The 13079-nt window shown below is 40.4% G+C and overlaps 1 pseudogene across 1 annotated transcript; it reads right to left on the bottom strand.

Moving 5' to 3' along the window:
• Nucleotides 1-1139: 1139 nt before the first annotated feature.
• LOC306651186 (zinc-regulated GTPase metalloprotein activator 1F-like) lies at nucleotides 1140-8322 on the bottom strand (annotated as a pseudogene). Its single transcript has 4 exons — nucleotides 8301-8322; nucleotides 1932-2169; nucleotides 1558-1618; nucleotides 1140-1424 (listed from the first exon to the last, which is right to left on the bottom strand). The product of its transcript is annotated as a zinc-regulated GTPase metalloprotein activator 1F-like (transcript).
• Nucleotides 8323-13079: the final 4757 nt, after the last annotated feature.

Raw genomic sequence — 13079 nt, 5'->3', positions numbered from 1 at the left:
ATTTGTATTCCTTTAACCTATTTACACTTGGTTAGCAGGGGAGAAGGATTTTTTTTTTCAGGATCTCGTGCATGCTAGGCAAGAGCTCTACCACTGAGCTATATCCTCATCCCCTTTTATTTTTTATTTTGAGACACAGTCACACAAAGTTGTCCAGGCTGTCCTTGAACTTATGAACCTCCTGCCTCAGCTTCTGGGTAGCTGGGATTACAGACATGTACCAAGAGAGAAGGATTTTAACTCAGATTTTGTACTACTTGTTTTATAGAAGTCATTTTTTTCTTTTTTTTTATAAGTTGTTTTTTCAAGAACTCTGTTCATTTCACTCTGATTCTCATTTTTTGCATATAGTTATTCAGTATATCATCTTATTTGTTTATGTAACCCCGCAGGATATTATATTTTATTGTATGAGTTTCAAATGTTTCACAGTACCAATTTACTTAACTTTATGTATTCTAAAAGATAAATACTATTTTAGGTGGTTAGGGTTGTAGCTTAGTGGTGGAGCACTTACCTAGCGTGTGTGAGGCACTGGGTTTGATCCACAGCACTGCATATTAATAAATAAATAAACAAATAAATAAATAAAATAAAGGTCCATCAACAATTAAAATAATATATGGGAAAAAAAGGGCTGGGATGTGGCTCAGTGGTAAAGTACCCCTGGGTTAAATCCCTAGTACCCACCCCTCCCCCAAATTAAAAACATACTATTTTAAAATACACTGGAATTAATAACAAATGTAATGAAAAGTATAGATGCTTGAAATATACCCAGTATGACTGGGCTTGGTGGCACACACCTGTAATACCAGAAACTTGGGAGGCTGAGGCAGGAGGATCACAAGTTCAAAGCCAGCCTCAGCAATTTAGTGAGGCACTAAGCAACTCAGTGAGACCCTGTCTCTAAATTAAAAAAGGGCTGGGGATGTGGCTCAGGGTTTAAGTACCCCTGGGTTCAATCCCTGGTACCAAAATAAAATTATATATATATAATTTTATTTATATACATATATATACATATATATGTATATATACACATATATATGTATATATTAATATTAATATTAATATTAATATTTTGTATATATACACACACACACACACATTTTTAGCAAGAAATGCTTCTAAAGTTGTTATGGACAAATTTGATCTTCTTTGAAATGTGCTGTCCACTGCTTTTCTTTCTGTTACAGTAGCTATAAATAGCTGTTCAAGGATATCCTTTTCTAAATTCCTGCCAATAAGGACCAATTGATTTGTTCTCTCAGTGTCATCTTTCCAGCCCACTGGACTTTCTTCCAGACCACAGAGCTTGTGGATACCTTGGACAATCACTTGTGGTTTATCTTTGTTCTTACCAGCCCCTTTAGTGCCATGTGACCTCCATGCAGTGACTGTCCTTATTTCTCACACTCTTCCTACAGGAGACTGTGAATAAATATGCTTAGCCCTCCTTTGCATTTCCTGGTACTTCAAATGTGACTATAACAATATTCTGATCAAGGTGAGGCTATGTTTTCTGCAAACACTTTCCAGAGAGATATCTGATACATTAGAGAGATCAACTCTTGGTCTTTATGCTTCTAAGATTTTTCCTAGTCCATTTATTGATCTAATAGTTACTCTTTTGTGGGGAGAGGTACTGGGGATTGAACTCAGGTGTGCTTAACCGCTGAGCCACATCCCCAGTCCTTTTTATTTTTTATTTTGAGACAGGGTCTCACTAAGTTGTTTAGGGCCTTGCTAAATTGCTGAGGCTGGCCTTGAATTTGCCATCCTTCTGCCCCATCCTCCTGAGCCCCCTGGAATTACAGATATGTGCCACCAAGCCCAGCTAATAGTTGGTCTTAATTTGTTTAAATCTTTACTCTTCTGGGACCAAGTCAGTCTTATTGATAAGAAAGACACCTGTTGAAGCAGCTTACCTAGCAGCTTCAATGATGAGACCATCAGATTTATCTTCTGTTAAATGTTTTAATCCATATTTTGAATCCATAACACTTATGCTACCATCAAGATAAATATCACTGTCCAATTCAGTATCAACTCAAAACATAGAAGCCATGGCACAGGGATCTGCTAACTCAGTGGTCACTAACAGTATGTGATCAAATTTCCCTTTCTGCATCAAATTCTCAATAACTCTAAGGACATCGTCTATCACTAAACGGCAGAGGCAACGCTTTGCAAGTTCCTGCTATACTTTATAGAGCTCATCCCGTGGCTTACAGCTATGGATCCCTACTGTACTCCTTTCTTCAAATTTGTCTACAGTGACTGCTACTCTTTACTATGTTGCTCTATAAAATATAGTTCAAGAAGTGTTGTCTTGTTGAGTGCTGGGGTGCATGCCTGTAATCTCAGTGACTCAAGAGGCTGAGGCAGGAGGATCAAGAGTTCAAAGCCTGCCTCAGCAATTTGGTGAGGTCCTAAGTAACTTAGCAAGACCCTGTCTCTAAATAAAATATAAAAAGGGCTGGGGATGTGTCTCGGTGGTTAAGTGTCTCTGGGTTTAATCCCTGGTACCAAAAAAAAAAAAAAAAGTTGTCTTCTCTGTCTTCCCAGCAGTGAAATACCCAGTGATAACTGACTGGAATCTGGGTGTAGGGCCCACAATTTTCCTTCTTATTTCTTCACTTTCTCCCATTGGGATCAAGTTGAGGACAGTCCTCCCCCACATGCTCCTCTTCCTCATCCACAAACTAAATAGCCAGTAGTATCTGGGATCCGGCATATCCCTCCCTCAGCTCAAGAGTTGAGACCAAGATCTTATTTTGCTTTTAATGTTTGTATGATATGTATTGATGTCATTTTGACAAGAGCAATTGGTATTTGTCTTCTTTTTTTCCCTTGAAAATTCTTTTTTTTTAAAGTTTTTTCTAGTTGTAGATGAACACAATACCTTTATTTTATTTATTTTTATGTGGTGCTGAGGATTGAACCTGGTGCCTCACACATGCTAGTCAAGTGCTCTACCACTGAGCTACAATCCCAGCCCCCTTGAAAATTCTTGTTATAGAGTTATCTTTTTTTTTTTTTTTTTATACTTGGGATTGAACTCAGGGGCACTTTACCACTGAGTCACATCTCAGCCCTTTTTATTATTTTGAGAAAGGTTCTCACTAAATTGATTAGGGCCTCACTCAATTGCTGAGGCTGGCCTCCAATTTGGGATCCTCCTGCCTCAGCCTCTCAAGTCACTGGATTATAGGTTTGTACCACCACATCCAGTGGGTTTATTAATTTAAGTATTTTCAAAGAACCTTTGAAACAGTGGTTCACTTTATGCTTTGAATATAGCCCTCACTGCTCTGCCATTGCAACTTATTTTTAAAATGGGTATGTTTCTTTCTTCTCTTCTCTCCTTCCTTATCCCTAATTCCTCCCACTCCCTAATCTCTGGGGAAACAGGATTGCCTTTCTTCCACATTTTAGGCACAGTTATCTGTCCTTGAGTACAAACCCATCACAGGAATGAAATAATTCAGATTTGGGGATGGCTCCAGAAGATCTCAGAAATGACTATTGAAAGCACCCAGAAACCACTCCGGATGCAGGAACTCACACAAGAGATTTTATTAAGCAGACAGGCAGAGTGTCTCCCTGCAGGGTGAGAGAGAAAAAAATGAAAGAAAGAGAGAGAGTGAAAGCCAGGAGGAGAGAGCCAGGAGGAGAGAGCATGAAAGCGAGGAGGAGAGAGAGAATGGCAGGGGAGCTACTCTTAAGTAGTGGAATTTCATGGGCTAATAACAACGGACCAATGGCTGGCGAGGAAGTTCTTGGGCTAACAATCTGGGTTGTAAAGTGGTGTGGGGGAGGGAGAATATTTGCAGCAGCAAAATGGTGGATTTGATGCCAACAACTATCTCCCAAATTAAGAAGTGAATTACAACTCCAACAGAGAACACATGGAATGTAGCCTTTGAGCCACCTCTTTGAAAGCCCCCTGTTCCCTGTGATGGGCAGAATCATGGGCTCTAGACAACAATCTCCTGTGTTTCTCTTTTGCTAGCAAAGCAATAAACCTTCATTTTTCCCCCCTCAAAATCTTGTCTTCATTATTGGATTGGCCTTAGGGACAAAGACAAAGCTTTCAGTAACACCATTTGAGGCTTTGTTGATTTTTTATTTCATTTATTTCTGCACCTATCTTTATTATGTCCTTCCTTCTACATTTGCCTTGATTTCATGTCCTCTTTCCAGATCCTTTCTAAAAAATATGGTGGTTTAACTTTATTGTTGAGTCTAAGAGGTATGCTCATAGCAACATTATTTCCAAGTAGGAAATGTTCATTGTCCATGAATTGATGAACGTATAAACAAAATGCAGTGAACACATACATACAATGGAATAATTTAATGAAATTTTGATTAACATATTAATATTGCTGAAAACTTGGTCCTTATTCCTGATGCCAATCCAATAATGAGGACACAATTTTGAGAAAAAGAAAAAAGAAGGTTTATTGCTTTGCTAGCAAAGGAGAAACACAGAGGCTCCTGTCCCAAAGGCTGTGATTCTACCCATCAGCAGGACAGGGGGCTTTTTAAAGAGATAACTCAAAGGCTACATTCCACGTGTTCTCTGTTGGAGTTGTAATTCACTTGTTAATTTGCGAGCTGGTCATTTCTGTGATCTGGTGCCATCCCCAAAGTCTGGATTACCTTGTTCCTGTGGTCGGTGTGTGCTCAGGGACAGATAACTCTGCCTAGGATGGGGAAGAAAGGTGATCCTGTTTCCCTGAGATTAGGGAGAGGGGGAGATTAGGGAGGAGCAGGGAGAGGAAGAGAAAGAAACATGTCCCTTTAAAAAATAAGTGGCAGTAGCAGAGCAGCAAGGGTTATATTCAAAGCATAAAGTGGACACTGTTACATTAATTGTACATATTAATGAGGCTCAGTATGACATTTTCATATGTGCATACGGTATCCACTGATCAAATCCAACCACTCTTTTTGTAGACTTCTTTTTCTAGTTTATTTTTTTGGTACCAGGGATTGAACCCAGGGGTGCTTTAGCATTGAGGCACATCCACAGCCCTTTTTTATATTTTATTTAGAGACAGGGCCTCACTAATTTGCTAAAGCTGACTTTGAATTTGCCATCCTCCTGCCTGGGATTACAGGGCGAGGCCACAGTGCCCAGCCTTTTTCTTGATTCTTAAAGTGGAATGTCAGTTGATTTTTAAGCTTGTCTTTCCTTGTTTTACAGTATATTCTACATATTTCTAGAAACTTCTGAAAATTGCTTTGGGTAAATCTCAAGAGTTTGGAGGAATATTAGCATACTCAGAGTGAAAATATTAAAGTGGAAACTTGAAGGCAAACTATATTATGCCTTTAAATGAAGTTACTGTAGAGAAATGACAATATTTGGGAAGATGGAAATGCTAATTGCCCTCAGTTGATTACTGCACATTGTATGTGTGTATCTGCAACAGGGGTTCACTTGATGCTTTGAGTATATCCCCTGCGGCTTTGAAACTTACATGTTCTTTTTTTTCTTTTGCCCAATCTTCTTCTCCCTGATCTTCTTTTTCTTAACCTTTTCCTTGACCTTCTCTGATCTTCTTTTCCCTAACCTTCTCCTCCCTTATGTTTTCCCTGATCTTCTCCTTCCTCATTTGTCCTCCCTGATCTCATTCTCTTTAAATCACCTCTATAAAATCCCCCGTTTCCCCTGATGGGCAGAATCACAGCCTTTGGGACAGGAGTCCCCTTTGTTTTTCCTTTGCTAGTAAAGCAATAAACCTTCTTTCTTTTTCTCAAAACTGTGCCCAATTATTGGATTGGCACTGGGGACAAGGACTGAACTTTCAAGGATATCATCAAATTTGATATTATCAAATTATAATAATATACCCACAAATAAGTACAAATAATATGTGCCAATTAAAAATGGAAAAAATTTAAAGGATTCTTTCATAACCATATAGTTTCCAACAGCTTAAAATGTAAGTCCTATTCACTGGAGAATCTTTTTCCATATTTTCAGACTACAGATCAGATCCTAGTAAGCTATGGAAGGGAAAAGAGGGAAAAGGAACCAAACATTAGAACATTCCATAGATTAGCTACTTTTGCAATAATTATCTATAACTTGGAAGTGAGACCAAAGGGTGAACCTGTACTTCTTCAGTGTCACAAATTCATCTTAGGGTCCTACGGTGGGAGTTTAACCTTGTTTCATTTACCTTTTTTTTTTTTTTTTTTGGTACCAGGGACTGAATCCAGGTACACTTAACCACTGAGCCACATCCCCAGCCCTTTTAATATTTTATTTAGAGACAGGGTCTCGCTGAGTTGCTTATGGCCTTGCTGAGTTGTTGAGGCTGGCTTTGAACTGGAGATCCTCCTGCCTCAGCTTCCTAAGATGCTGGGATTACAGGCATGTACCACCATGCTTGACCTATCTCCTGTCTTTTTAGAATTTCTATATACCATAACATTTTATGATTCTCAGAGTGACTCTCAAGTGGAAATAGAATCTCCTCCTCCCATCTCTTTATTTTTATTTCTAGTTCTTGTCTAAGTCCAATTTGTCTTCCCTTTTTTGAAATCTAATTATTATGTGTTTTGGAATAGAAATGTGGTAGACTTTTTGATTCAAAAAAATTTTTTAATGGACCTTTAATTAATTAATTAATTAATTTAGTTATTTATTTATTTTTATGTGGTGCTGAGAATTGAACCCAGTGCCTCACACATGCTAGATGAGTGCTCTACCACTGAGCCACAACCCCAGCTCTGATTTTATTTGTAACTTTTTTTTTGAGATGGGGTTTCAATATGTTGCTCAGGTTGACCTCCAACCCCTGGACTCAAATGAACCACCTGCCTCAATCTCCTGAGTAGCTGGAACTATAGGTGCATGCCACCAGAATGGGCTGAAATGTGATAGACTTTAAAGAAGAAAAAAATAAAAACCCTGAGAGCTCAAAATAATTTTTTAAATAAAAATTCAAGTTCACATATTCAAAGTGAGTCTTCAGACAAAACACATTCGTTTGATCATTTTGGTTCTAAAAAAGCATATTTTGGGGCTGGGTTGTGGCTAAGTGGTAGATCGCTTGCCTAGCATATGTGAGGCACTGGATTCCATCCTCAGCATCACATATAAATAAATTAAAATAAAGGTTTGTACACAACTAAAACAAAAAAAATTTTAAAGCAGATCTTTTTTTCAGGCTATTAACAGTGAAAACTGCAACCAGGCATGGTGGTGTACACCTGTAATCCCAGTGGCTTGGGAGGTTGAGGCAGGAGGATCATGAGTTCAAAGCCAGCCTCAGGAACTTACCAAGGCCCTAAGCAACTCAGTGAGACCCTGTCTCTAAATAAAACACAAAATAGGGCTGGAGATGAGGGTCAGTTGTTGAGTCCCTAAGTTCAATCCCTAGTACCCAAATAAATAAATAAACAGACAAACAAATTATAATACAAATGTGCTTTTTTTGGTAAGCTTTGGGTTTGTTTTCTCATGGAGATCCTAATTAAACATAACCACCTGAACTTCTTATTATTGGCATTACTAATCAGAAAATCTAGCATTACTTCCACATGCTTAAGGTTATTAAAAAAAGGTCTGTATTAACTAAAATTGAATTTTAATTCTGACACATCATCTGCAAACAGGGATAATTTGACCTCTCATTTCCTCTTTGGGTATATTTCTTTTTTCCTTTTTTGGTACTGGGGATCAAACCCAGTGGTGTTTTACCATTGAGATACATTCTCAGTCCTTTATTTTGAGACAGGGTCTTGCTAAGTTGCTGAGGCTGGCCTCGAACTTGCCATACTCCTGACTCAGTCTCCCAAGTAGCTGGGATTACAGGTGTGTGCCACTGTGTCCAGCTTTCTTTCTCTTGTATTATTTCTGTGAATAAGACTTCCAATACTGTATTGAATAAGAGGAATGAAAGTGGACATCTATATCTAAACAAAAAAATCCCTACTTTAAAAAAATTTCCTTTTTATTCATTTTGTTTTTTGGTACTGGAGATTGACCCAGGGGCACTTTACCACTAAGCTACACCCCCAACCCTTTTTATTTTTTATTTTGAGACAGGATCCTGCTAAGTTGCCATGGCTGGCCTTGAACATCATCCTGCTTTAGTGTTCCCCAGTCTCTCGGGTTATAGGCATTTGTCAGCATGCCTTGCAAAAATTTCCCTACTTTTAAGTGTGTTCAAGTTCCTTACAATTATGTCACATTCTGCTATATGTAACTTAATGTATTGTATTGTCACTCTGGATAACAGGTTGATCTCCAACTGCTGCCTTTGACCCCTCACCATGGAAGCTGTCCTTGCCCATGTCTTAGTCTGTTTTCTGTTGTTATAATGGAATACCACTGACTGGGTGATTTATAAAGAAATATTTATTTAGCTTGCAGTTGTGGAGGCTGTGAAGTCCAAGAGTATGGCACTGACATTTGCTCGGTTTCTGGTGACGGAGGGTATCACTTGGTGAGACAGAACAAACCTGGGAGAAGTTAAAGCCACTCCCTCAATAACCTCTTAATCCATTCATGTGGGTGGAGCCCTATGACCAGATCACCTCCCAAAGGCCCAATTCTAAATACCAATAACATATGAATTTATGAATTAAGTTTCTAACATATGAGGTTTGGGGGACATATTCAAACCACAGTACCCTGCTTGACTGACACTTTAATGGTCCACCTTCCCTTCAGGGTGCCCATCTCACCTAACTTTAGGCTTAGGTACTCTATGCTGAGCTGTTCCATGTTTACCTCATTAGACACTAAAGTCTTTTGCCAGGATCCCTCTTCCCATGCCCATGGAAGCCCCCCTCCATGTGCTTGCTTTCTGATATCCTCTGTTGGGCCTGGTTACTGCATGGATGCTCTAAGCTCCTAACCCAGCTCAGGCCATGCTCACCACTACCCCCTGCCCTGAAGGTAGACACCCTTTCTACAAAGTTCAGCCTCCAAAATTCAATTATTGTATTTGTTTGCTAGAGCTGCCATAAACCAAGTCATTGAAAAAATCGTTTAAGAGTCTTTCAAGTTCTGTAATACAAAGCTGCTCTCCCTGCCCTCTGCATCACAACCTAGCTTGTCAGTCTGAAAGCTGCTCTCCCCGCCCTTTCTGGTGCAGCCATTTCCCCGCCTCCCAACCACTTGTCGATCTGTGAACACCCTAGCTAGCTACTGGTTCATCATTCAGCTTGCAAGTGTCCTTCTCCGTTATTGGTCCCCTGTTAGCCTAGCGGGATTCTTAAAAGATAGCTTCACCGCCGTCTTTTCTCTTGCTCTTCCCTTCCTACTCACTTGCTTTCTTTCTCCTCCTGGCTTTCCACTCTCTCTAGCATACGCCCTTTCTCTTTCCTTTTCTTTTCCTCTCATTTTCTCTCTTACCCTGCAGGGAGACACTCTTAATAAACTCTCTTATGTGATATCCCGTGTCTGGCGTGGTTTTCGTGGGATTTTCTTACAAGTTCAAAATTAAAGTGCTGATAAGGTTGGTTCCTTCTGAGGGTTTGAAGAGAAGGCTCTGTTCCAGTCTCTCTCCTTGGCTTGTACATGACTGTCTTCTCCCTTTATCTCTTCCCTCTGAGTGTATCTTTGTGTCTAAATTCGCCCTGTTTATAAGGACAACAGTTATACTGGGTTAAGGCTTGGCCTAATAACCTCAACTTAACTTCATTAGTTCTGCAAAGACCCTGTCTCAAGATAAAGTCAGTTAAGACTTCAACATGAATTTTGGAAGGACACAGTTCAACCAGTAACTGTTACTTCCCACCTCATGTAACTGTCTTCCTTACTGCAATAAGGTTCTGAAAGTCCATGCCAGACTACCTGTTTCCAGACTCTTGGGCCACTGCCATCAGTTCCCTTTCTCGATGGCATTGCTCTCTTCATCCCATCTGGGCTCTGACCCCTGACATTGGTTCACCACCGGCACCCTTCCCTTCTCATAGATGCTTGTCTCACTCTGCTCAGTTCCTGATACCACTTAATACATAGTCACACTGGCTCCCCAATTTGAATACATTGCTTGGATTTTGGACTAAATTGTTCAGTGAGAGAACAGAATGAGAAATAGAAAGAAACCTGACCATTTAGGGAAGGCCCTTAGTCTTTGTTTATATTTCCAATTGCCTATTAATTCTTTAAAATTACTTTAAACCTACTAATACCAACTTGACATTCTGTCTTAATTCTGTTCAGGCTCCTATAACAAAATGTCTTTGACTGAGAGCCTTATAAACAACAGAAATTTATTTCTCTCAGTTCTGGAGGCTGAGAAGTCCAAGGTCAAGTTGACAGAGCATCTGGTGTATGGGATAGATGGTATCTTCTTGCTGTATCCTCACATGGCAGAAGGAACAAGGCAGCTCTCTGGGACCTCTGGGATTAAGGCCATTAATCTCATTTCTGAGGGCAGAGCCCTTACCTCCCATAGGTCTCCCCTCCTAATGCCATCACATTGGTGATTAATTTCAACTATGATATTGGTGGGGGACATAGACATGCAGACCATAGCACATTCTATGTCTGCAAAATAGGTATCATGGCAGATGATTTCCATGTTTGTGACAAAAGACTTTGAGTGAAGACACTGCTTTCCCTCCCATCAGGTGGGGAATGGTGTCCACTTAGTTTTCCCTACACACAGATGTGAGTAGCAGTGAGCCTAAAAACCAAACCATACAGAGATCCATGGAGCCCAGAAACTGGAGAGAAAGGGACTATTTAGAATACACATCCAGTGAAATAAAATGAAAACATATCATATTCTCCAAATCTTTATACTATTATGGGAAATGGCCCTGCCAAAACATCAAGTAATAAAAGCAGATTACAAAAGAATAGAGAGAGGGTGTGGGGTGTTACGGGGTTCTTCCATTCTGCCACATGCTAGAACTGATCAGAGACCCTCACCCAAAATTTTGTATGGGGAGTTAGGGCTGGGAAGGTACCTAAAACCACTGTCAGGTAGGACACAGCTCAGCGAAAGCTGGAAAACCATTGTTTTTGGAAATTGTTTTTCCATTCTAACGAAGGTAAACCCCTAAGGAATAGAAGGTACCCTGATATTTTAATGAAGAAGGCTATAGCCTAAAGTAGACTTCCTGGCTTGATTCTGTAGCTGCTGGCTCAGAACTGAGCTCCTCCTCTTCCCTGGACACTGCTCCTTTGTGGTTGCACATTTTCTCCCCCTAACCCCAGTCCTCTTCATCCCCATTCTCCTACTGGTCTCCAATGACTGTCACCAAATCTGTTCTGTCCCCTGACTCTCACTTCAGTAGATCCTCTTCTCCATAGCCAGAGGGGACCCCAATCCCAACTGCCTGCCCTCTTCTGTCCACAGACTGCAGGTTTTATCCCAGGTAGAACTTTCAAGATTTACAGGTCCTCTGGGGAAAGTGGCCGTGCTGTAATTGCTACTTTTGGCCATATGATGGCAGGATGCTCCCAGCTGCCCTGACACAGACACAATCAGGCTCCCGCAGTGGTATCTGCTCTGCAATCTGATGACGACATCCCTCTCTGATTAAAGGCAGACAATGACTGGACCTGTCACCAGGGGGCCAAGCTGCTCTAGTTTAGTAAATTTGAATGGTACCTTATTACAAATGTGTAGACCTTTGGAAAATATAGAAAAAACAATGGACAAAGATAAAAATTACCTGGTATTCAATACCTCAGATAACCACTTAGAACACAATGGCATTTTGTTTACATTATTTTTCCCTGTAAGAGTAAATAAAAATTTTTAAATGGAAGTATTTACTTGCACAACAATTTTTTTTTTTTTTTTTTGGGCACTGGGGATTGAACCCAGGGGCACTTGACCACTGAGCCACATCCCCCAACCCTTTTGAATATTTTATTTAGAGACAGGGTCTCACTGAGTTGCTTAGCACCTCGCCATTGCTGAGGCTGGCCGAGAACTTGTGATCCTCCTGCCTCAGCCTCCCAAGCAGCTGGTACTACAGGTGTGCATCACTGCACCCAGAGTTGCATGGCATCTTGTTTGTACTTTCTAACAATCTTGTGGCGATCTCTCCAAGGTATTAAATATTCTCCTACAGCGTTATTTTTTAATGTTTAATTATTATCAAAACATAGATGATACACTTTGTCATGGTTAAATAATTTATCACACCACTGATAAACTCTTTGGTTTAGGTTAGCAATGGCTAAAAGAGCAGTAGCTAGCTCAAACAACATAATCCCTTTAGGTTTGTGACATGTTTTCACAAGTTGTTTTCCAGAAAAAGAGTGAGGAGTCTCCCCAGCAGAATGGCTTTCATCTGCATGATTGTTTTAAATTTTACCTCTTTAATAATCAAGGGTAAAGGAAGTATTAAATGAGCATGGATTATTTGTCTCCTCCTGTGCTAAACACTAGGAATCCAGCAGGAAGGAAGGCAGACGTTGTTCCTCCTCCCATGTCATGCTCTAAGGAGATGAGGGCATGACCAAAACAAAACCAAAGATAAACAAGTAGTCACAGATGACGAGCTTTCCCTCACACCCATCAGCTACTGGATTTCTTCTTTTGTGAATTGGAGTCAGGGTCAAGGGGCTGGCAGGATGTTTGCTGCTGTAGTAATGATGTCCTGCATCTTTCAAAATGCACACTCAACTTCCACATCCCTGTCTGCACACATGCACACACACACACACACACGCATACACACACACACACACAAAAGCATAAACCAAAGTAGTCTGCTGCAATATGATGGAGGATGGTCAGACAATATGATGGATGATCACCTCAGCCAGGTGCAGTGCCACACACCTGTAATCCCAGCAACTTGGGAGACTGAGGCAAGAGGATCGTGAGTTCAAAGCCAGCCTCAGCAACTTACCAAGGCCCTAAGCAACTCAGGGAGACCTTGTCTCTAAATTAAAAATAAAAAGGGCTGGGGATGTGGCTCAGTGGTCAAGTGCCCCTGGGCTCAATCCCTGGTACCAAAACAAAAAAAGAAGAAAAAGAAAAAGGATCACCTCAGATCCCTGAGCAGAAGCTCTGGATCTCCCTTCCATCCTTACACAGACTCATCAAAATATGTGATTATAAATGCAGCATGGA

The sequence above is a fragment of the Sciurus vulgaris genome (genome assembly GCF_902686455.1).
Source record: "Sciurus vulgaris genome assembly, chromosome: X".
In the NCBI taxonomy this organism is placed as follows: Eukaryota; Metazoa; Chordata; class Mammalia; order Rodentia; family Sciuridae; genus Sciurus; species Sciurus vulgaris.
This window is presented reverse-complemented; position numbering and strand designations above follow the sequence as displayed.